This window comes from Panthera pardus, unplaced genomic scaffold (assembly GCF_024362965.1).
Source record: "Panthera pardus isolate Hobbes unplaced genomic scaffold, ASM2436296v1 HiC_scaffold_2, whole genome shotgun sequence".
In the NCBI taxonomy this organism is placed as follows: domain Eukaryota; kingdom Metazoa; phylum Chordata; class Mammalia; order Carnivora; family Felidae; genus Panthera; species Panthera pardus.
Window position 1 is genome coordinate 78,603,642 of NW_026526765.1, and position 23,547 is coordinate 78,627,188.

General features: G+C 36.5%; 1 long non-coding RNA gene across 1 annotated transcript; it reads right to left on the minus strand.

Moving 5' to 3' along the window:
* Positions 1 to 502: 502 nt before the first annotated feature.
* On the minus strand, positions 503 to 23,241 carry LOC128778359 (uncharacterized). Its single transcript, XR_008423958.1, has 3 exons — positions 23,159 to 23,241; positions 7,851 to 8,002; positions 503 to 763 (listed from the first exon to the last, which is right to left on the minus strand). It is a non-coding gene; the product is annotated as an uncharacterized LOC128778359 (long non-coding RNA).
* Positions 23,242 to 23,547: the final 306 nt, after the last annotated feature.

Sequence of the window (23,547 nt, forward strand, 5' to 3'; positions counted from 1 at the left end):
CTGAATAGAATTTGTGGAGAAAGAGCAAAAGTTGCCTTTTCCAAGCCATTCAATATAAAAGCATCTTATTTACATTTAAATGATTTGGCGAAGTTTATGCTGGTTAAACTTCATCAGGATTCTTTTAACATGTGTAATATCCCATGTTTTCAGTTTGGGTTTTCCACACCAGCCTCTGGTATCTCCATGGCTGGGGAACCTGGTCCCACAAAACATTGACTTGCCTACTTCTGTTCTGTAGAGATAACAGTTTATCGCTGCTGTGATAATCATATCTGTGTGAAATTCCTTTTCAAATCTATGGCTTCCAACAGTTTCAGGGAAGAAAAAAATCTATAAGCTGTCCAAAAACCTTTTGATTTAGATCAAAGTCTCAAGAACTGTTGAGTCCAATTTAGGTTTTTTGTAGCAACATATTTTCAAGCATCTACTACACCCTTTGCTAAAAATGTTTCACTTTGCTTCTCCCTAAACGCCAATGTACATTTATAGTTATCTCCTTTTCAAATCCTAAACTTTATCTCACTTATTGGCTTTTTTTTTTCCCCCTAGAGCTATGCAGCACTCAGGAATAGTCTCCCTACCAATGTGCCTATCCGTAAGATTTTAATCAGAAAAAATAGGTGGGAACAGGCTTTACTTACATGGGAAAAAAATCACATAGGGCACAATGGCCTACTTACTCCTTTTCACTGGTGCTAGTGGGGTAGATTATAGACTGCCTGTCGTTCTGCAGACATGAGCCTCAGGTCTTTTATAGCACCTAGAGAAGGAGATGATAGATAAACACAGGTTTGGGATTCACAAAATGGGCATTTGTGGGTTCACATTCTGCTGTTGTCACACTTAGCTATAACTTTCTTCTCTTGTTCTTCATATATAAAGGAGTATTTATGTTTCTTTTTGTTTTTATCCATGTTTATTTGTGAGAGAGTGAGCGTGAGCAAGGCAGGGGCAGAGAGAGAGGGAGAAACAATCTCAAGCAGGCTCCATGATGTTGGCACAGAGCCCAATGCAGGGCTTGAATTCACAAACCATAAGATCATGAACTGAGCCAAAGTTGGAAGCTCAACCAACTGAGCCACCCAGGCACTATGTGAAACTATGTGAAATAAACTGTAAGTGTGTTGCTCATTGAAGGAGTCAGCAGGACACTTATACCTCACTTAATTACCCTATTCTTTGCACCATCCTCCAGCACCCCTTGCAGGCAATTATTTTTCCAATAAATGCTAATTCATCCCTATAGCTTCATCTAGTTCCAACACCCTTGGAAATATTATTAAAAATCTCAACACTCTCTGATCTGTTTCCTTCATTTGGGGTTGGTTTGTTTTACAAATTGGGGACAATAATTTTGGAAATATCAAACCATTATATGGTTATTATCCCATAAATCATGTCCTCCTACACTGTTCAACCATTAGGTATTAGTTTGAGATTTACTGCATAAGGAAGCAGAGGATGGGTTCAAAGAAGGTAAAAGTATTTGTTGTAGGGAAACTCCCATTCAAAAGAAGAAAGAAGAAGATTGTGAGAGATAAGCCAAAAGGGATAGCAAGTACCAAGGGTAGAGCAAAATGGTAGAATGCAAAGCTCCTTATTATTCCCTCAGTTTATTAGCAAAAGTCAGTGACATAAAGCACACTTACCACTAGAGATTCTAGAGGAAAATCATCTATCACATATAGAACAGCTGCAGCAAATTAGAAATTGTGTGAAGAACATTTGGACAAAAGATGGTAGGAGGAAACAACCCTCTCCAGAGACTCCTTTGGTCTGTGGGTTATGAAAAATATCCAAGTATTCACATAGTCTGAAGCAAGTGAGTCTGACATAGGGCCATTGAGGTGAGGGATGAGGTGATGCAAGGTCTTGTTTGGGGCTTGAGGGATGATATGGCTGAGTCTCAGAGAACCTTCAGGAATATCAGATTCCAAGATGGTGCCTGGTCAGCAGATGGAGGCAGACATTCCCCTATTCATTGGCACTGCAGAGAGACCAGAAGATGAGTCTCACCAACTCAAAACACAACAGCATGTATGGCAAATGTACACTGACCAGGCAAGAAAACAGGGAACTTAGATAACATTAGGGGACCCTCATTTAGACAAATCATCCCTCTTCTCAGCAAGGTCAAGCAAACCTCCTCCTACCTGTGGAACACATGTCAGAATATAGAAGAGGGAAAATAGTAACAGATTTATTAGGGATTAGAACTTTGAATGGAATAACTATTACCAGTTTCAGAGTTACTATTTATCTGTTTTAAATCTGAAGAGAGTAATCAGTCTTTGATTGGCAAGTTTGTTTCCTTGCCATTCCCTAAGCCTTAAAATCAAAATGTTTTTAAAAACTTAAAATTCTTTTTTTCACAGATGAGCATCTAAATGTTTAGGTGTATGAGCCAACACAAAGGATCGATTGTCAGATGGATTAGATTCCTACAAATCAGAGATCTTAATTACGACCAAATTTTACTAGTAATTTCAAGGACACACAAAATTAAGAAGCACAAAGTAGGGAGATATCTCAGACATCTCACATGGTTCCCCAAGTTCTTTTTTATGCCTCATCTGTATGTTGTCTGGCTGAAAATAATAGATGAGGCCTCTAAGGAAGAATTGGTGATCTCTTCACACAGTGAGGATTGTTTAAGCTATGAAACATTTTGTATGAAATCTTTACAGAGCCTGTGTGTCAAAACATTTCCAAGAATCCATAGCTTATGAAATGAAACACAGAAATGAGGGGGGATAAAAGATGACTAATAAGAAGATATGTAGATAAATATAGATCTGGGTAAACACAAATCAAAAGAAAGCGTAGAGTCTATATTAATATTTGACAAAATTAATTTCAAAACAAAATATATTATATATTTACCAAGGATAAGTAAGTTTATTTCATAATGATAAAGCAGTTAATTCACCAAAAGAACATAACAATTCTAACAGCTATGTATCTAATAATAGAGCTTGAAGATACATAAAGCAAATCTGATAGAACTGTAAGGAAATATAAAGATAGACAAATACACAGTTAGAGTTGGATATTTTAATACCTGTCTCAGTAATATATAGGAAAGTGGACCAAAAATCAGTAATGATATTGTGAAGTGTTAAATTGTCCCCCCCTCAAAATTCACATGTTGAAGTCTTGATCCTCACGATCTCAGAATGTGACCTTATTTTGAAATGGCACATTGCAGACGTAGTTAGTTAAATTAAAGATGAGGTCATACCAGTGTATGATAGGTCCCTGATCCAATATGATTGGATTGACTTATTAAAAAAAAAAATCAGGGAAATTTGGACACAGAGACAAGCACATGGGGATAACGCTATGTGAATTTTGGAGTTATGCCGCCACAAGCCAAGGAACTACCAGAAGCTAGAAGAGAGGTTTGGAATAAATCTTTTTCCTAGTGCCTTCAGGGAAGGATGGCTCTGCCAATACCTTGATCTGAGACCTTTGGATATTCAGTTTGTGGTATTTTGTTACAGAAGCCCTAGCAAGCTAATACAGGCATAGAAAACTTGAACAACACTAGCAACCAACCAATGTCTAATTGACATTGATAAAACACTCTACCTAACAACAGCAGAATATACACTCTTTTTAAGGGCACAGAGAACATTTTCTAAGATAGACCATATTCTGGGCCATAAAACCAAGAGCACAGGTTATACAAAGTATGTTCTCTGACCGCAATAAAATTAAACTAGAAATCAATAATAAAAAGTCTTATTTTTTCTTTTTCTTTTTTTAAATATAAATTGATTATGATTCACTACTTACATACATTATGGAATGTGATGTTCAGATGATCATCTTGCAGATTTAAAATCATAGATTTAAAATGAAGAATTGGCGGGGGGGGGGGGGGTTGCCTGGGTGGCTCAGTCAGTTAAGTGTCTGGCCCTTGGTTTCAGCTCAGGTCATGGTCTCACAATTCGTGGGTTTGAGCCCCGCATCAGGCTCTGAGCTGGGAGTGCTGAGCCTGCTTATGATTCTCCCTTTCTCTCTCTCTCTCTCTCTCTCTCTCTGCCCCTCCTCCCTCTTTCCCTTTCTCTCAAAATAAATAAATAAACTTTTAAAAAAATGAAGAATTGGGGAGAGGCTAACGAAAGGGTCTTCCATTTGAACACAGCTAGGATCTTGGCAAAATCTCTTATAAATTGCATGCCATGTCAACCAGAAAACTCAGGATTAAATTATACAAATATGTGAAAGCATATGCACTCAAATATGCATCACTGCCTTGCTTATAACCACAAAAAATAGAAACAATTTATATATATTAACATTAATTATACTAGTAACAAAAAAATGAATATGAAAAATAAAATACAGTCCAAGTAAGTTTTAGGATTTTGGTTAGCTACCAGTACTGTAGTTTAACTCCATGAATGGCTTACTTTATACTCCAGGAAATTCTTCATTAACTAAAAAATAATTTTAAAAAGTGAATGCTACAATTCAAAACCCTTAACTTTGGAGACAGTATAAAGTTGATAAACATTTGGTAATGCTTTTAAGCCATAGAATAGTAACAAAACCACTATCATTTTACATTTACATAGGGATTCCAACTTACAAAGTAATTTTTCATAAATTACCTAAGAAGGTTTCAATGTGCCCATTAAATAAACAGGATAAGGATTACTCTGAGTTTTCAGAAGAAAAAAATCAAGGCACAGAGATTAAGAAAATGTAAAAGTTGGAGCTAGGAATCAGTTCTTCCAATGCCTAAACCAATCAGTCACTCAAGTATGCATAATTGACAATGAACATCTTCTTTGATCTAAGAAAGGAAGTTTTATATATGAAAGTAGATTAATTTATCAACATGTTTTTATCCCATAACCAAAAATGTGACAAAAGAAAAGAAAATGCTCCAACTTACCTTGGGAAAATTGAGTGCTATCAATGCTGCTTATCACAGTCCCAAAATGAATGATTTATAAAACTCAAAACAAAAATCATAATGTTTTGTCCAAATGCAGGACAAATAGCCCACTAATTTTCTCTCACATGTACCAATCCATTTTTCTCTTCCATTGTTAGGGTCCCTGAATCCGACTGCAGTGTAATCAATGTAATGAATGCAGAAATAAATAAATAAAATGAAACAGGCTTTGCCTCCCAGCAGATATTTGCATTACATCCCTGAGAATTTGCTCTTATTTTTAAATTAGCTGCAGGAGAGCCTTTTTATAGTCTCTTAAATGCAAGAGAAATAGTCAAACCAAATAAAACTCCATTTTTAATAACCAAATAATACACCAAAAAAGATCAAGCATATCCATTTCTACTATTAAATGCATGCAGATTTTGACACAGGACAAAATTTAATTTTCAATTAAAAATAAAAACAATGTTTGCCCTACATTTTGACTATTCAGATCTCCCACAAATACAGAAAATATTAAAACTGCATTATACTTAAATTCACATAATAAACAAAATTCTGATAAATTTATTGCCTACATTAATACCCCATTAACCAAAACACCAGCCAAGAGCCAAAAAGTAAGCCATGCGTTATAGTGGGGGAAAAAAATTGAGCTATGGAGTCAGATGAAACTCATTTTGAATCTCAGCATAATCACTCGCTAGCAAGGTGATTCTGAACAAGCTGCTTTGCCTATAACAGAGATAATGATATCTATTTCTTATGGTTGTGTGGCTTAAATAAGAAGTGAATAAAGCATGTGGGATGGCTTCTGCACATAATAAGTACTTAGTTGTTATTGTTATTAAACTGCTACTTCATAAAACTAAAATTTTACTCATAGGAGAACCATGGAGATAATAACCAAGGACCTATTTGCTCTTGTACACACAGCTCTAAAACTTGTACTTTTCCTAACTCTCAGTACTAATATCTCCTTCACTCATCCAGCAACTATTTATTAAATTCCAAATGTGTCAGGCATTGGTCTAAGCACTCAGGATACAATACAATAGTATTTGTTTACAACAGTAAACAAAACAAATGTCGTTACTCTCATGTGCAATGCAAAAGGTACATAACTAAAATGTACAGTTTGTTAACTAGTGATGATGGCCCAGAAGAAAGGAGAATAGAAACTGTTGTGTCTGGGTGTGAGTGTCCAATGTGACCTAGCCTGAGAAAGTGACGTTTAAATAAAGACATACAGGAAGTAAAGGAAGAAACTATGTAAGGTGGTCAGAGCATAGTCATATTGTGAAGGTACAGACAGTAAGATTTCTTGACAGAATGGTTGTGGGTTATAAAAGAAGAAGAAAAATCAAAGATGATTCCAATATTTTTTTTATCTCAGCAATTAGAAGAATACAATTGCAGTTTATTAAGGGAAAGACTAGTAGAGCGGTAGGTTTGGGGGGAAAAAAAACAACACGAGAAGTTCAGTTTGGAACACACCGAGTTTGAGACAGCCATCACATATGTAAGTAGAGATTTCAATCAGTCAACTAAATACGTAAATCTGCACTTCAGAGAAAAGACCATCCGAACAAATTTGGTAGCCATCAGATTATTATTAACATACAATGCATGAGACTGGTTAAGATTTTGAAGACTCAAGCACTAAACACAAAATTAAAAGGGGACTAAGGACTAGGACCTGGGCCCTCTATCATTTTGAAATCAGAGAAATGAGAAAGGAAAAAACAACAGCAAAGAAGACTAATAAGAAAAGGTCAGTGGGATAGAAGAAAAGTCAGGAGCAATAGTTGTCCAGGAAGCCAAGCAAGAAAAAGTGCATCAAAGCAAAGGAAGAGATCAGTGGCACGAAATGTTTTAGATGGGTCACGTAATGTGAGGACTGAGAAGTTTACATTGGATTTCAGAATTTGGAAATCATTAGTGACTTTGATAAGAGATGTTGAAGCAAAATATTAGAACTAATTTCAAAAAAGAAATTGAAGCAGGGGCACCTTGGTGGCTCAGTCAGTTGCACATCTGACTTCAGCTCATGTCATGATCTCACGGTTTGTGGGTTCATAAGAAAGAAAAATATTAGGAAGGGTTTTGTTGTTTTAAGATGGAAGAAGTTCTAACATATTGTATACTGATGGAAAAGGTCAAATCCATGAGCAAATCTGATGATGTAGGCAAAAGAGAGGACAACTGTCATAGCAATGACCTTGAGTAATGATAAAAAGGAATGTAAGCTGGTGCAAAATAGATGATCATGAGAGGGGGAAAGACAGTGTATATTGGTGCAAAGTTTCATTGGTAGATATGGCAATGGGATCTTACAGACATTCTCTCTTGATTGCTTCTAATTTCTCAGTAATATAGAAAGCAAGATCAATAGCTAAGAGTAAAGTCTTGTGGGTTTGAGAAACTAGAATAAGGTATGAAATAACAGTCTAAGAGAGAGAGTATAATAAACGTGTGAACAGAGTAAAAACAATCTAGCATCATGGAGGCTTACAGGAAATAAGTGATCATAACTTTAAAATAAAATCTTGAATAGATAAACAAAATATGGTATATACATACAGCCTTAAAAAAGAATGAAATTCTAAGGACACCTGGGTGGCTTATTCCGTTGAGCATCCAACTTTAATTTCAGCTCAGGTCATGATCTCAGGGTTCACGGGTTCAGGCCCTACATCAAGCTCTCTGTCGTCAGTGAAGAGCCTGCTTCTGTTCCTCTTCCCCCCCTTTTCTCTACCCCTCACCCATTTGTGCTTACAATCTCTCTCTCTCTCCCCCTCTCAAAAATAAATAAACATTAAAAAGAAAAGAATAAACTCTTGGCGTATGCAACAGCATGGGCAAATCTTGAAGACTTTATACTAAGCAAAATAAGCCAGTCACAAAAGGAAAAATATTGTATGATTCCACTTACCTGAGGTACCAGGAGTAGTCAGATTCATAGAGACAGAAAGTAGACTGGTGGTTGCCAGGGGATTGGAGAGTGAGGAGTGAAGATTTATCATAGATAAAGAGTCCTAGTTTGGGAAGATGAAGAAGCTCTGGAGATGGATGGTGATGATGGCTCTACAACAAGGCAAATGCACTTCATGCCAATGAATTGTATACTTCAAAACGGTTAGAATGGTAAATTTTATGTTATGTATGTTGTGTCACAATAAAAAACACAATTTGTCAAGGAAAAATTATAAAATGAAATGAAATCAGACAGCATGATTTTGTGTTCTTCTCCAGTCAGTTTCAGTCATGCAGACATAGAGTAGGGGCGGAGTTGGATTAAACAACATTCTTTTGTTTTTCCTGATCACATAAGAAGTTATTATAATAATAAAGGACAAGACCTAAGGCAAAAAATGAGGAAAGTGAAATCACAAAGGTGGTTACAGGCACTTAAATGCTGGTAGAATTACACCCAGTAGGATTGAAAAATTATGGGAGTTGGACAGTCAAGAGCATAAGAAAAAAGGAGAAGATGGTATTCAGGGAGCAGGGGGTTGAAATTGAGATTATGGAGGAATTAAGTTATGTGTACTAACAGCACCTAAAACATGTCAGTGGGAGTGAATGATTTAGGGATGGCTGAAGACAAAAGTCATAAGAGAAGAATAAGTCAAGGAACTGAGGAACCAGGGTATTGGAAGTATCATCTATACAGATGTTAACATTACCAGGAATTGTAACAACTGTATTGTTGTAGAGTGTCAATAAGACAAGAGCTAAAATTTCAGGGAATAAGTAGGGGTGAGGGAGATGATGGCAATACAACAAGGTGAGTAGGGGGCAGTAATATAATCTGGTGAAAGAAGATTTAAAACTTGAGTGTTTTATTTTTTTTAATGTTTATTTATTTTTGAGATAGAGGGAGATAGAGCAAGAGCAGGGTAGGGGCAGAGAGAGAGGGAGACACAGAATCGGAAGCAGGCCCCGACCCTCAGCATCCTATCTGAACTGTCAGGATAGAGCCCAATGCGGGGCTCGAACTCCCGAGCCAGGAGATCATGACCTGAGCCAAAGTTGGACACTTAACTGACTGAGCCACCCAGGCACCCCTAAAACTGAGTGTTTGAAAGGAGAAGAAGGATGATCTGAAATCAGCCAAGAGGACATATAGTCACCTGCAGGCCCAGTGTTATAAGACACATGAGGAAAATATAGCTCTTACTTTGAGGAGGGCTGCAGGGGAAGAAGGGCCCAGATCCAGTTAGAACATGATATTAATGTTATGTTCAGAAAAGAGATTAGTGATAAAGGGGATGTTCCAGTAACCGGTGTTACACTCTACTCAGCCAAAGACCATGAGGGACAAACCTGTAGAGTGATAAAATAAAATTTACTGACTTCACATGAAGAAAGGTACTCCAGAGGAATCATGGAATTCAGTTTTCAACAAGAGGGAAGGGGAAAGCATGCTTTATATGGGTTGGATTCCTGCTGAAGGATTCTGAGGAGCATCTAAGGAAAGCAAGGATCAGTTCTGGATTGGTTGCTATTTCTGAGGTAAAATTGGGAAAAGACTGAACTAGGGATTCAATGCTGTCATGAAGGAGGGTGCTTTAGCAAATGGTTGTCTCCAATAACAGTATATCAAAGTGGGTCTAGAATGTAATAATCACTCAAAGAGGGGACATTTGACAGTTGGTGCATGAACTCTGCAGAAATGCTGCACCCTATTAACTTTGTAGCTGCCTTTATCCCTGTCTGACCTTCCAGCCTGATGACTGGTAGGGATGCTTTTCAGTCTGAGCTGATATTCACTCTTTCAGTCCCAGATAGGTTTTGCCTTTTCACTGAGCATGACTTCCAGAAGACACATTAGAGGAGATTCAGAAGTGAGAAATGGGACCAAAAAGTACATATCCTGGACAAAAAGGATTAAAGTGTAGGAAATGAGTGATAACCTGAAAACCCTTGGCTTCTAGTCCTGATTATTAATCCTGACTATCCTGAGGCACACTCTGGGGAAAAGTTTTTGAGTATCTTATGGGGTTCGGGGAAGTTTGAGGACTCTCTGCAGCTCTGAGTCCTGGAATGCCCACTGGGCTTCTTCTGAGAGAGGCCTATAGAGAGATGGCCTTATTTGGAATACATTGGCTCTCTCTTGACTTTTTCTTTTTTAAGTTTTATTTATTTACTTATTTATTTGTTTGATTTTTTGTTTGTTTTCTATTTTGAGACAGAGAAAGAGAGCGAGTAGGAGAGGGACAGAGAGAGAGGGAGAGAGAATCCCAAGCAGGCTCTGCACAAATAGTGCACTATTTGTGCAGAGCCTGATGCGGGGCTTGAACCCAAGAACCCAAGAGATCATGACCTGAGTCAAAGTGGATGCTTAACCAACTGAGCCACCCAGGCACCCTGGCTCTCTCTTGACTGCTATGAGAAACCAGCAAATAAGCAAAACAAAACAAAACAAAAAACAGGGCTATATAAGTATTACTCCATACTGAAGGGAAGAGACAGCAGAGGAGGAAATAAAAATTACAAAACAATCAAATCTCAAAATATGCAATTTGGAGTTATGTGATATAAAGGCAAATAACCCAATATGCAGCATATTCCCTGAAGTCATTATAGTGTTATAGCATAATATAACTAATATTCATAGTGATGCCCCCAAATTACTAATAAAATGGAAAATTATGGGGATTATGCTCTTTATAAGGCAATAAGGTAGAGCCAGAATATATTTTATGTTTTCTTCTGTTCACAATAAATAATCCACCTATCCTTCTTCATTAGTTCCTTCACTATTAAATATATTTTTAAATGATTTCCATCAAGAATATTTTTAAAGTACTAAGACAAAATATGAAACCCTCAACTACATAGAAGACCGGGTTTTACAGACAATTACTCCTAACATTGTCTAGTGAATGGACCGGAACATGATATGTCCCCATGTTCACATTCTACCTCTCAACAGGTGGTAACAGAACACTCCTTTCTACCAACACCAGCCTTAAAAGAAAAATACTGGAGAGTTCAAGATAAAACATTCCCTGCCTACTGGCACTCCCAATGTAGCACAGATTTACAACACTAAACTCACTTTTGCATGGTGTATGGCAATTTATTTACTGCTTTCATATGCATTCTACCACTTCTCACCAACATCCTGTGAACACATGGAATCTCATTTAGCAAAGGCAGAAACTGTGCTTCAGGGAGTTTAAGAAACTTGTATAATATCACATTTCTAACGAATGAAGGCTGAACTTCCATTCACGTCTCAATCTATATATCTGAACAATTCCTTGGGCAGGGGAAGAGCAGGGAGAGATTATATGACTGCTTTAGGAAGGTCAGCCGTAACCCAGCTTCCCTCGTACAATCAGGACAAAAAGGGCAGATAAGAGAGAGCAGAAGAGTGAGAAGGAGTCTGCATCCCAAACATAGGTCAAACAAGGAGCAGCCAAAATAGGCCAACACAAGTTTCCATTTTGTTTCGTCTCATGCTGAGCACAATGGATACAGTAAATCCTAGCCCTGCAAATGACCTCACTCAGGCAGTATTCATCTGAGTTTGAACTCAGAAGAGTCGACTTATTGGTCTGATTTGACTTAAATAATGGTCCTAAATTTAAATTCAGTGTTTTTATATTGACCAAATTATAGAAGTTCATTTTATATACAAATTGGATACTGTCCAGTTTGCTTTGCATGGAAATCTTGTCTTTATTTTCACTGCTCTCATATGTTATTATTTTACTCCTCTGGGCAATGTACTGATTGTGTTTAAGAGAAAATAAGAACTCCATTAAAGTAAAATATCCCTAAATATTATAAGTATGTTTTCCTGATTCCTGTAAAGAGTCTCTTCCCAGATCATGTAAGTCAAGTACACTGATCTACATATACAAATATGCACACTTAAGAACCTAAGAATTCTTCTGAAAATTTGAAAAACAAATAGATGTTTATTAATGTCACGGAGAACAAGTGGAATTGAGATATAAGCATTACAGTTACTAATATCCCTTAAATATGCTTAGAATACTATGCCATTTGCTGCTTTGCTTAGATATAAGCATTTGCTATAATACCAGAGTCTTCCCTCATGTGGTTTACAGGAAGACACATCCATATGAAGAAATGTGCCATGAAATCTATAGGGTATGGTGGGAACACAAAAAATAAAAAGGTAAATTATATACTAGATTATTGGAAAAGTTTTATCAGCAAAATGCCTTATGATCTGAATCTTGAAAGAGTATTGAGTGTCTACTATGGAAAATGGGAGGAACGGAAACTATTGTATGAGTGCATTTGTGATAAAACTGCATATGACAAGAATCTAAAAATATGGAATGGAGCTCACAGAAAGCTAGGTTAGGAAAGAAAAAAGATCATGAAAAACTTGTGTCATAAAAGTGAGCTTGAACTTTATTCTTTCAACAATATTCTTATCAATCAGGGCAAACTAACTGTTACAATAATTCTCAATTTCAGTATTTTGAAGACATTTTCATAGTAATATTATAACTTATTCAAACGTAATAATATGTGTGTGGGCGGTAGGGTAATGTTTGCAATGGCACGGTAATGAAAACTAATTGTCAGATCTTGTTCATTGCCCTTAATTTTTACTTGCTTGATGAGTAACACTTTTTTTCTGTGAGCCAATAATTCAAAATAATTATATGGTTCCATTTTTGTTAAGCATTCAAGTTCAACAGGTATGTATGGGAACTTAAAGATTTATTCTACATCTGTTACTAATACTTTATAATTATTATTTAGTATGCATATCCTCCAGGGTCTAAGATAAGGGCTTTGTATATATACAATTTCATTTTCAAAATACTTGTATTAGGTAATTCTATTTTTCATATTTCTCAAATGAAGACACTAAGGCTCACAGAGTCCAAATAGTTCATCCAGGGCAACACAAATTATGAATGGCAAATTGGAACTTGAACTCAGGTTTCACAGATAGCAAAGATCATATTCATAAGCATTAAGCTACTACTATGAACACAATTATAAATAATTACAGTTCCTTCTTTCAAGGAGCATATAATTTAGTGGAGGGAATAGTCAAATGCAAAATAAACAGTGGATGCACACTGTAAATGCACATTAGATGAAAACCTGCCATAAGCTTGAGCCACTGGGGGATGTTTTCCATGGGATGGGACCTGAAAAACGAAGGATAAAAAGAGAAGGGTACTTCGGGATAAATGGAGAGAGGAATATGCACATAATGTCTGTGAAAAACCCCAAGTGGTTCCATGGGACTTACAGGGCCTGGTGCATGGCATCAGAACCTTGCACTAAGACATATACTGTTCATAGACTGTTGGAGCCTCTTGATTTGGGCCTTTATCCATACTCTATCTGGCATCAGTTTAGTTCAAAAGAATATAAATATAAAGTTACAAGTCAATGACTTGCTAAAATCTCTAAAATATGAGCTGCAAGAATAGCCTCTGGTAAAATATGATCAGGAAAGTATATGATTTCTAGGAGCTGCAAACTTCTGCTGGTATATACAATGAATGTGTTGACCTCTGTCTAGGGCTATAAGTACAATTTGCCCTTTAATACCTCTAGGCTTTCACCATTAGTGGTCAGGCATTTCAAGTTTATGTACGTAAAAGGGTAGCTATGAACAGATTCAGCCTAACTGTATGTCAATAAAGTTTGTAGAATCATCACAAATTATTAGATAGGTTTTCAAAATTATAATATTCAGGATTGTGGAATACAATTCAACGTTAAAAATTCTATCAAAAGGGATAGAACCAGAAAAATGGGTGTAGCTATTAAGAGACATAAACAGAATTCAACACAATTGTCTGGATTCTGGAGTACTGGGCCAGAACATATGATTCAGTACTAAGTTTAAAAAATTATTAATTTTTAAATTAAAAAAAAAAGAGGTTAGAGTGGAAGAGAGCCAAAGCATAAGAGACTCTTAAAAACTGAGAACAAACTGAGGGTTGATGGGGGGTGGGAGGGAGGGGAGGGTGGGGGATGGGTATTGAGGAGGGCAACTTTTGGGATGAGCACTGGGTGTTGCATGGAAATCAATTTGACAATAAACTTCATATATTGAAAAAAATAAACAAATAAAAATAAAAATAAGTTTTAAATTAATCTTCAAGTAACCTTAGATAAACCCTGAAGCCTAGGATGTTTAGCTTTACAAATCTGTGTCACCAAGCGACTCAACTCCCTCCCAAACCTCCACCACCAATAGGAGGAAAATTGTATGATTCCTATATGGAGTTTGCTACTTGGGACATAGGCATTTAAAACCCCTTCCAAGATGTTCCTTTTTAGACAAATGAAACCGAGATTTAGCAAAGAACCATGCCATACAGATTTCAGAGAGGCTACTTAACCTGTCTCTGAATAGGGGCTAATATCTGTAGAGTCTCCAGTTATTTATTTTTCTCGCCCACTGAGGCCACATCTATAGTTTTAATGTATCTGAATTTTGTTTTTAAAAAAATTTCTGTTGTCAAAATAACGAAGATACAACATTTGAAAAAACCAGTTTGCTCCATTTACAGTTGAATTTAACCTCTCAGATTAAATTTTGGGCGTCATACAAGTACCTTCTTAATTACTAGCAACATTCTACAGCTAAAGTGCCAAACCTTTCACAACTATCCCTTTATCTGTTTAGTTCCATAAATCCCAAGAAATGCACCCTGACTTCAGCTGATCAGTTACAAATCAGGTTATATACAGAGGGGCAGAAAATAAGAGTAAAAACGGACCTACTTGATAAATGGAAGAAAATTTCATAAAAGTTGAGGTATAGGAAAATAATAAAGGATAAAGCAGTATTATAAGACTCATTTCTCTGACAATTATTACTTCCCAACTGAAATTGTAACTAAGCTTCAGCAAGTCATTCCTCCATGTATAATCCGGCTGCTTCTATTCAATGGGGCACATGATAAAACAATTAATTCCACAAAAATTAACCCATTATTACACTTCCTTTCTTGTCAAATGAGTCCTCTGATCAGAGGCAATGTCATAAAGAATGGCTAAGGCAATGGCTAAGCTATCCTATAAATGCACTAATAGTGGTGTTAGCAGAAGCACTTGGGCAAGAAATACAAATCCATACCCAGATCATGAAAGACTAAGTTTTGTCCCCTCCATGATGAACCTGCAAGGTGTCATGCAATCAGACTTCTATCAGATAACTGGCTTGTACCCTAGAGAATAGTCCAGGATGGGTACTGTACACCAGTGGCATTGGTTGGGTCAGCCTTGGTGAGGGGAAGTCCTGTGTTACTGAGCATCTCCTTGGGAGGCAAGAGATATTGCCATCAAAAATCTTTTATATGGGGTGAGGCTGGTTCTTACAGATTAAGGAGAGATTCTGCCTTTGCCAGCATAAGAGGTTCAGGGTGATTTGGGTCACCCTTGTCTATGCCCAAATGACTCTTTCCCATATTTCTGTGTCCCCATGCTTCTCCTTTATTGTTATTAACTCAGCTAATAGACTTGGCAATGCTGAACATTTAATTGGGGCTCAATTTCTGTACCTCTTACAGCTAGGTCCATTACTTTGTCAGTTGTATCTGCCCTGCCTCAATAAGATAGATAGCACTCCTAAATAGCCTTTGAGGCTGTTTGGCTTTTCTATACATATTCTAAGCTTTAAAATTCTTCTTTTCCCTGTATGCACTCTCTAGGACCCTAATTTTTATAATCATTATTCCCATGATAGCAGCTAAGTTCACAGTTGATCTTTCAATACCTCGCCCTCTACCTGTACCTAATCCCATACCACTACTATGAATATTGAGATGGTCATGTTGCTATTGTATGCAAAAAATTACCCATGTCCCATGCCCCGTAGCAAGAAGGTTCTCTTGAACTAAGTAAGCAATTCAGTCCCAGTACCCCTTCCAATCCTTGGTTCCAATTACTGCAGACAGGTCTTGGCCCAAAAATAATAATGTCTCAAATTTGTTATGTGAGGAGAATTTCATAAATGGATCTGTTTACAAAGGTGTGGACAGAATGTAAGGAAATCATAAAAGGTAGTGCAGTATCCTGGGGCCAGTAACAGTAGGACAATGCTAACACCTGCAGGCCTGAAGCAATGAGAGTCATATGGAGTGTCTCCAGAACATACAAGACAGAAATAGAGAAAGACATACAGAGAGCGCGAGAGAGAGAGAGAGAGAGAGAGGGAGGGAGAGCACATTGTACAGAGAGAGCTAACTGAAAGGAGCTGTAAATTTTAGACAAAGGATACATTTATTTTGTGGCACAATGCCACAGTGTAGAAACTAGAGGAATAAATTTTTCCTCTCTCCCTGTGACCTATACTGCAAATGCTTCCACTGTCTGAACCCAGACTGAAGCCAGAGGACAAGAAACCCCATCGATGTAGTCCATACTGTGTAGTGTCTCCGGGCACAGTGCATGGCAGAGGATAGATACTGGAACTGAATGGTCAAAAGCAAGAACTTGCATAGTAACTGAAATTCTCCATTCTAAACAAATTCAGTCAGAGGTATAGGCCAAGCAACACATAATTTTTTTTCCTAGTCATTTCTCTCCCTGCAATATTTTCAGCTACTTTTTCAGATCCTTAAGAAGTGAAGCTATATACTCAGAATAAAAATTATCAGTGTTGTTATGCTTTATTATTAAATTCTGTGCTCTGAGTAGAAATAAGAACAAAACTCATATCAGTAGACACAAAATCATAGTAAATACTATAATCAAAGTGCTTTCATTCAGAATGGTTTTTCATCTTCCAGATAAAGAGATAAGAATAAAAAAGGATATTTATATCTCATACATCTCTATAGTCATTTAATATTTTTCTATCTTCATATTTTTCTTCTTTTGAGCAGCTTCATTTGTAGTCTATCTTAAAGATATCTTCCTTCACTATAAATATAATACCTATGTTTACAGTAAAAAAAATGTATTTCAATCTCTGTTCATAACATGCAGATCATTTTGACCATAAATCCAGTGTGCATAAGAGAAGAGCAAATAAAAACTATGAAAAGTTATCTGGTTGTTCCGAGTAAATCATTCTAAAATACACCTAAATTCTCTGCTTTTAAAATAAATAAATACATACATACATACATACATACATAACACATTGATTAGAGTATTAGTTCAAGAGATCTCTTTTAAAACTGATGCATCCTTTGCACTTTTGGTGGGAAGGCGAACTGTTGCAGCCACTCAGAAAACAGTCTGGAGGGTTCTCAAAAAGTTAAAAATAGAACTACCCTAAGATCCAGCAATTGCACTACTAAGTATTTAACCAAAGTATACAAAAATACAGATTTAAAGGGGTACATGGACCCTGTTGTTTATAGCAGCATTATCAACAATAGCAAAACCATGGAAAAGGCCCAAATGTCCATAGGCTGCTGAATGGATAAAGAAGATGTGGTACTCTGGAAAAGAGTATGGAGGGTTCCTCAAAAAACTAAAAATAGAACTACCCTACTACCCAGCAATTGCACTACTAGGCATTTATCCAAGGGATACAGGTGTGCTGTTTCGAAGGGACACATGCACCCCATGTTTACAGCAGCACTATCAACAATAGCCAAAGTATGCAAAGAGCCCAAATGTCCATTGATGGATGAATGGATAAAGAAAATGTGGTATATATATATACACAATGGAATATTACTCGTCAGTCAAAAAGAATGAAATCTTGCCATTTGCAACTCCGAGGATGGAACTGGAGGGTATTATGCTAAGTGAAATTAGTCAGTCAGAGAAAGACAAAAATCATATGACTTCACTAATATGAGGACTTTAAGAGACAAAACAGATGAACATAAGGGAAAGGAAACAAAAATAGTATAAAAACAGGGAGGGGGACAAAACAGAAGAGACTCATAAATATGGAGAACAAACTGAGGGTTTCTGGAGAGGTGGTGGGAGGGGGGATGGGCTAAATGGGTAAGGGGCATTAAGGAATCTACTCCTAAAATCATTGCTTCACTATAGGCTAACTAATTTGGATGTAAATTTTAAAAAATAAAGTTAAAAGAAAGAAAGAAAGAAAGAAAGAAAGAAAGAAAGAAAGAAAGAAAGAAAGAAAGAAAGAAAAAAGGAAAAAGAAGATGTGGTATATGTATACAATAGAATATTACTGAGTCATCAAAAAATGAAATCTTGCCATTTGCAACAATGTGGATGGAACTAAAGCATATTATGCTAAGCAAAATAAGTCAGAGAAAGACAAATACCATATGATTTCACTCATATGTAGAATTTAAGAAATAAAACAGATGAACATATGAAAGGGGGGAGAAAGACATAGGGAAACAAAACATAAGAGACTCCTAAAGATAGAGAACAAACTGAGGGTTGATAGAGGGAGGTGGGGGGTGGGGGTGGGGATGGGCTAGATGGCAGATGGGTACTAGGAGGGCACTTGTTATGATGAGCACTGGGTGTTGTATGTAAATGATGAATCACTGAAGAAACTAATTTTTAAGCAAGTGCTTATAAATCCATGTGATTCAAGGAACAATCTATCAAATCATGCCTCTAGCTCTTCCTAACAATTTACTTTCTCCCAACCATGTAACTTGACTCTTATCTGCCTTGCTCTCTGTTCTCTAGCTTCTCCCAAAATATATTCCTTTTTTCTCCAATCATATTTCTTCTTCAAAGTTCAACTCAAGCTCCATGTGACGGAGACTGCCAACTGACCACCAAATTAATTCTTACCTTCCTGCTAGGAACATATTCATACCAGAGTCACTTCCGGGTATAATTCATAAAGACTCCTGCACTCACTGCTTCATGCTGTTTCCTACAACCAGGAGACTGGGATGGTGATATCCAGATTAACTTTAAAAATTATGTATTTAAGCTGCAGCTTCTGCAATTAGCCTGGATTCTTGATCACTATATGGAACCCAGAAGCCCTTGGACTGTTACATGAGCAAACAATAAACTTCTAATATGTTGAAACTTACATTTGGGTTTCTATTAATAACAACAAGTTGACTAATCTGCCTCTTCCATTAAACTACTTATGGTTATTCTCATTCACACCCATCCAGCCCTTGTATGTTATACCATACAGTATAATATTCATTTATGACCTCATTTTTTTGGCATAATGTCTTATAGATGGCCTTCTTATATTTACTAAACCAGAAGTTTTAGCATAAAGGGGACATGATTATAAAGCAAAAGCATTAAGTACACCTTGTTGTGTAGTAAACAACTAATTTTCCCCAAAAAGAAATATGCCCAACTCCTGGGAAGTAACCTTTAAACTCTTAGGAATTCCTAAATGATAGAAGTGTCTTTGGTATCCAGGCCATACTTGATAGCTTATTCTGCCCAATAGACTCCTGGTGCATTTCTAGGTAGATTATGTTAATGAAATGATTCAAGATGTTAGCTAGCCATATCAGAAAGACTAAACATGTGCTTCATGTTGGAGTTTTGAGCCATATGATACAAGTTTGACCTGCAGGGGAAAGAAGAGTCTGGAGATTGAGTTCAACCATGTGGATAATGATTTGATCAATCAAACCTAGACCATGAAACCTCAATAAAAACTTTGGACATAGAAGCTCAGGTGAGCTTCCTGGGTTAGCAATACTGTGTGTGTATATTGTCACACATCAATGCTGCAAAAGTAACACACCACTGAGAACATGGAATCTTCAAACTTGGAATCCCCACCCAACCCTGGTTGCAGATTCCTCCCAGCATGTTTCTTCCTTTGTCAAATTCTAATTTGTATATTTTGCTGTAGTAAAACTATAATCATAAGTGTAGAGCAGTCATGAATTCTGTGATTCATTCCAGCTAATTTTCATACCTGAGGGAGTCCATGGGGACTTTAAAATTGTAGCCAGCTGATCTGAAGTCAGATGGCCTTAGGGAGTCCCAAACTTGCAGCTGGTGTCAGAATTCTTGGGTAGATTTGGCCTCTGATCTAGTTTTTTTTGTTTAATGTTTATTTATATTTGAGAGAGAGAGAGAGATAAATAGTGTGCGAGGTGAGGGAGGGACAGAGAGAGATGGAGACAGAATCTGAAACAGGCTCCAGGCTCTAAGCTGTTAGCATAGGGCCTGACGCAGGGCTCGAACTCACAAACCACAAGATCATGACCTGAGCCAAAGTCAGATGCTCAACTGACTGAGCCACCCAGGTTCCCCCCTCCAGTCTAATTTTAACCTTAAGCTCATGTTCATCTAACTCTGTGTACTAGTAAATTCTAAATTTGAATAAAAAACATCATAACTCACAATTTTTTACTCTTAAAAAATAAACTTTGTATGTTTTCTAACTCTATCCACTGAAAAGGCCCAGAAACAATGATTACACAGTAATGATACCTCTATTTCCTAGATTGTGATTTTTAAATATCATTTCTGAGTAGGCTTCTTTGATTATTCCATATCTAGAACATAAGTATATACCACACATTGGATCATTTTGCTGTGCCAGAAAGTAAAACGGTATCCAAGACAAATGGGGTCAATGTCACAAGGACATAGAAGTCAACATAAAGGGGTTCACAATATCCTAAAGATAGTGATAACTTGAACATCAAAAGGAATAACAATAAATTGAAACATATCAAATTCAATTATAAAAACAAAAGTTCAGGACTTCACAATTATATTTTTCTAAAGAAACCCATTGACCACTATCAGATATTGCTAGGACAATAAAGCTCAAGTTGGGGGAGGGGCATCTGCCTAGAAAAGGGTGATGGGAACAATGAACAACTGAGCACATAAAGGAGAAATAATCAAAAAGTAAAAAAAAAAAAATTTTCTCAGAGTAAAGAGTTAGAGAGAAAAACAGAATAAATCCTGTGATGTTAGATGACAGTGGAAGTATTGGAGGGATTTTCAATATATTCAGATATAAAGAGAAATAAATATTGATGCAAACATGTGTGTATACATCTATGTAGGTATGTAGCTCTGTCCACTGAGAGGACCTGGGAACAGTGACATTCCAATAGCAATGAGCACACCCAGTGTCCAATCTTGGTTTTTAAATACTAATCTCCACAAAAAAGGAACCAGGGATTCTTGGAGAAATGGCTGAGCAATGAAAGGCCACGATATGCCTGGATCATCTTATATCATAAAGTAGGTAGGTACTAGAAAAATAATGGGGACATGTCAAAAGCACACAAGGCCAATGTTCAAGGAGCTCTGGTCAAATTGATTTCAGCATCAAAATTAAAAATAATATTAATGAATTATAACTCATTGAGTAAAATAAAATATTATATATCAGTCCATATTACTATAACTTAATAAATAAATGTAAACTTTCAAGAAACAATGCAATATTTAAATAGTTTGAAGTAACCTCTCCATAAAATGGAATTGCAGAGGATTAAGGAGTAACTTTACAGTGGAGAAACTGGACAGACCCCATCTTCATTAATCAAGTATTGAAAGTGAACATCATCAGTAATGGGACAAATCAAGATCATGAGTCACCTGATAGGATGCAACAAGAATACAACACCACTTTTATAGTATTTCTGCCAAAGATGCATAACCCAAATCTACTCATCAGGAAATACCAAACACAAGTTGAAGGACATACTACAAAATAACAGACTTCAAGAAATCCAAGGCCATGAAAATCAAGGAATTACTGAGAAACTGTTCCAGATCAAAAACCAAAGAATCTTAAAGACAATGCATGATCCTGAACTGGATCGTTTTTTTATGAAGGACATTACTGAGATACTTGGCAAAATTTGAATGGGGTCTAAGATTAGATGACAGTAATGTGTCAATATTAATTTGTTCTTTTTGATGTTTCAGTTATGAATGTATGTAGGAGAATGTCCTTGTTACCAGAAATACACACTAAATTGTTAGGGGATAGTTGGGCATCATATCATTAGCAAACTTTTAAAGATATAGGAAAAAACAATCTTCCTGTACTGTACTTTGAACTTTTCTATAAACTTAAAATTTATTTTTAAAAAAGGCTTTAACGAAGAAAAAAGAAATCACCATTTTACAATCACAATTAAATGATGAATCAGGACAATAATCAACAATGGGTGCTAAAACTACAAGGTATCTTATGACTACAGTATCTTACAGGTTAAGGTCCCATGTGGTCTTCTTTATAATGGAGGTTCCACCTAAACCAACTGATTAATCTTAGTGTCATCAATCATTAATCAACAAAGGAGAACAGGCTTCAAGATGTGATGTACTATGAAGGGCACAGTCGTTACTATGAAGTATTCTTCCCTCACAGTTTGGTTCTGAGTCTCATAATGATGAGGTTTGGAGGTTATGGGAGGTGTTCATGGGGTCCAGAGCCAACGGCCAAGAAAGAATTCTTGAAGACATCTTTGGTGCAAAAAAGGTGATTTTATTAAAGCACAGGAGCAGGACCTGTGGGCAGGAAGAGCTACCCTGGACCCTGTGGAGAGACTGGTTATATATTCGGGAGCTAGGGGAGATAAAGTCAAGGAGAAATTTCCAATGGAATTTTCATTTGCTAAAGACTCACAGGATACTGGAGGCTTAGCTATTGCCAAGCTAAGTTTGTTTTTCCTGGAGAAACTTACTTTGCCAGTCTCAAGTATTTGTCAATGGGCTTCAGGTTATAAGGAAATTTAATTTTATCTGCCATTTCCTTCTGCCTTTGTTTTTCCACCTCAATACTGCTTCTAGTTCCAATGAATAGTGAACAGGAAACAGGGAAGAGAGCAGCCATTTAATAATACCACAACAAAACTACCAGTCAAATTCAGAATGCAGAACATTCTCCTGGAAAAATTAACTGATTTCTCAAACAAATCAATTACCCAAAAGAAAGTGGCATATAAGGGAAGACTTTAGTAGAGTAAGAGATTTTAGAGACACAATAATTAAATACAACTACGGACTTTTTTGATCCTGATTTCAAAATGACATCACTGAGATCATCAGAAAAATGTAAGGACTTTAGATATAAATGATATGAAAGCATTATTGTTACATTTGTTAGAAATGATTACTGCATGATAGTTATATTTTAAATTTCTCTTTATATGTTAGAAATGCAGAACAGTGTATTTACATGTAGAATGGTATGATGTTTTAGATTAGCTTTAAAATAGACCAACAAGATAAAAGGTGATAAAACATTTGGGAAAAGTTGGTAATTTTTGAAGATAGGTGTAGGTTCATTACATTAGTCTCTCTTTTGTGTATTTTTGAAAATTTCCATTTTGAAAAAATATATATGTAAAGAATTACCTGTCCTGTTTCTTAAAATGACCTTGAATATTTTTATTCTTCTTGAACGATATATACAGGACACCAAATGTTAACACGGAAACCTAGACAGAAAAAAAAAGGACACAGGAAGTTTGGCTTGTTTTAAATAGTTCAAAACTTAGAGTAATATGGGCTTTGGGAGGTTAAATGGCATATATCAATGAAGAGGAAAACAGCTAGTAAACTGAAGAAACAAGGTGTAAATTTACATATACACATATATACCATCCCTGAAAAAAAGGACCCCTTAGTTAACACTGGGAAGAGGCACTGTCAGTGATGAAGTTTGGGGTGATGATGGGGTTGTCCAGAGCCTATGGCCAAGAAAGAATTCTTAAAGACATCTTTAGTGCAAAAAGGTGATTTTA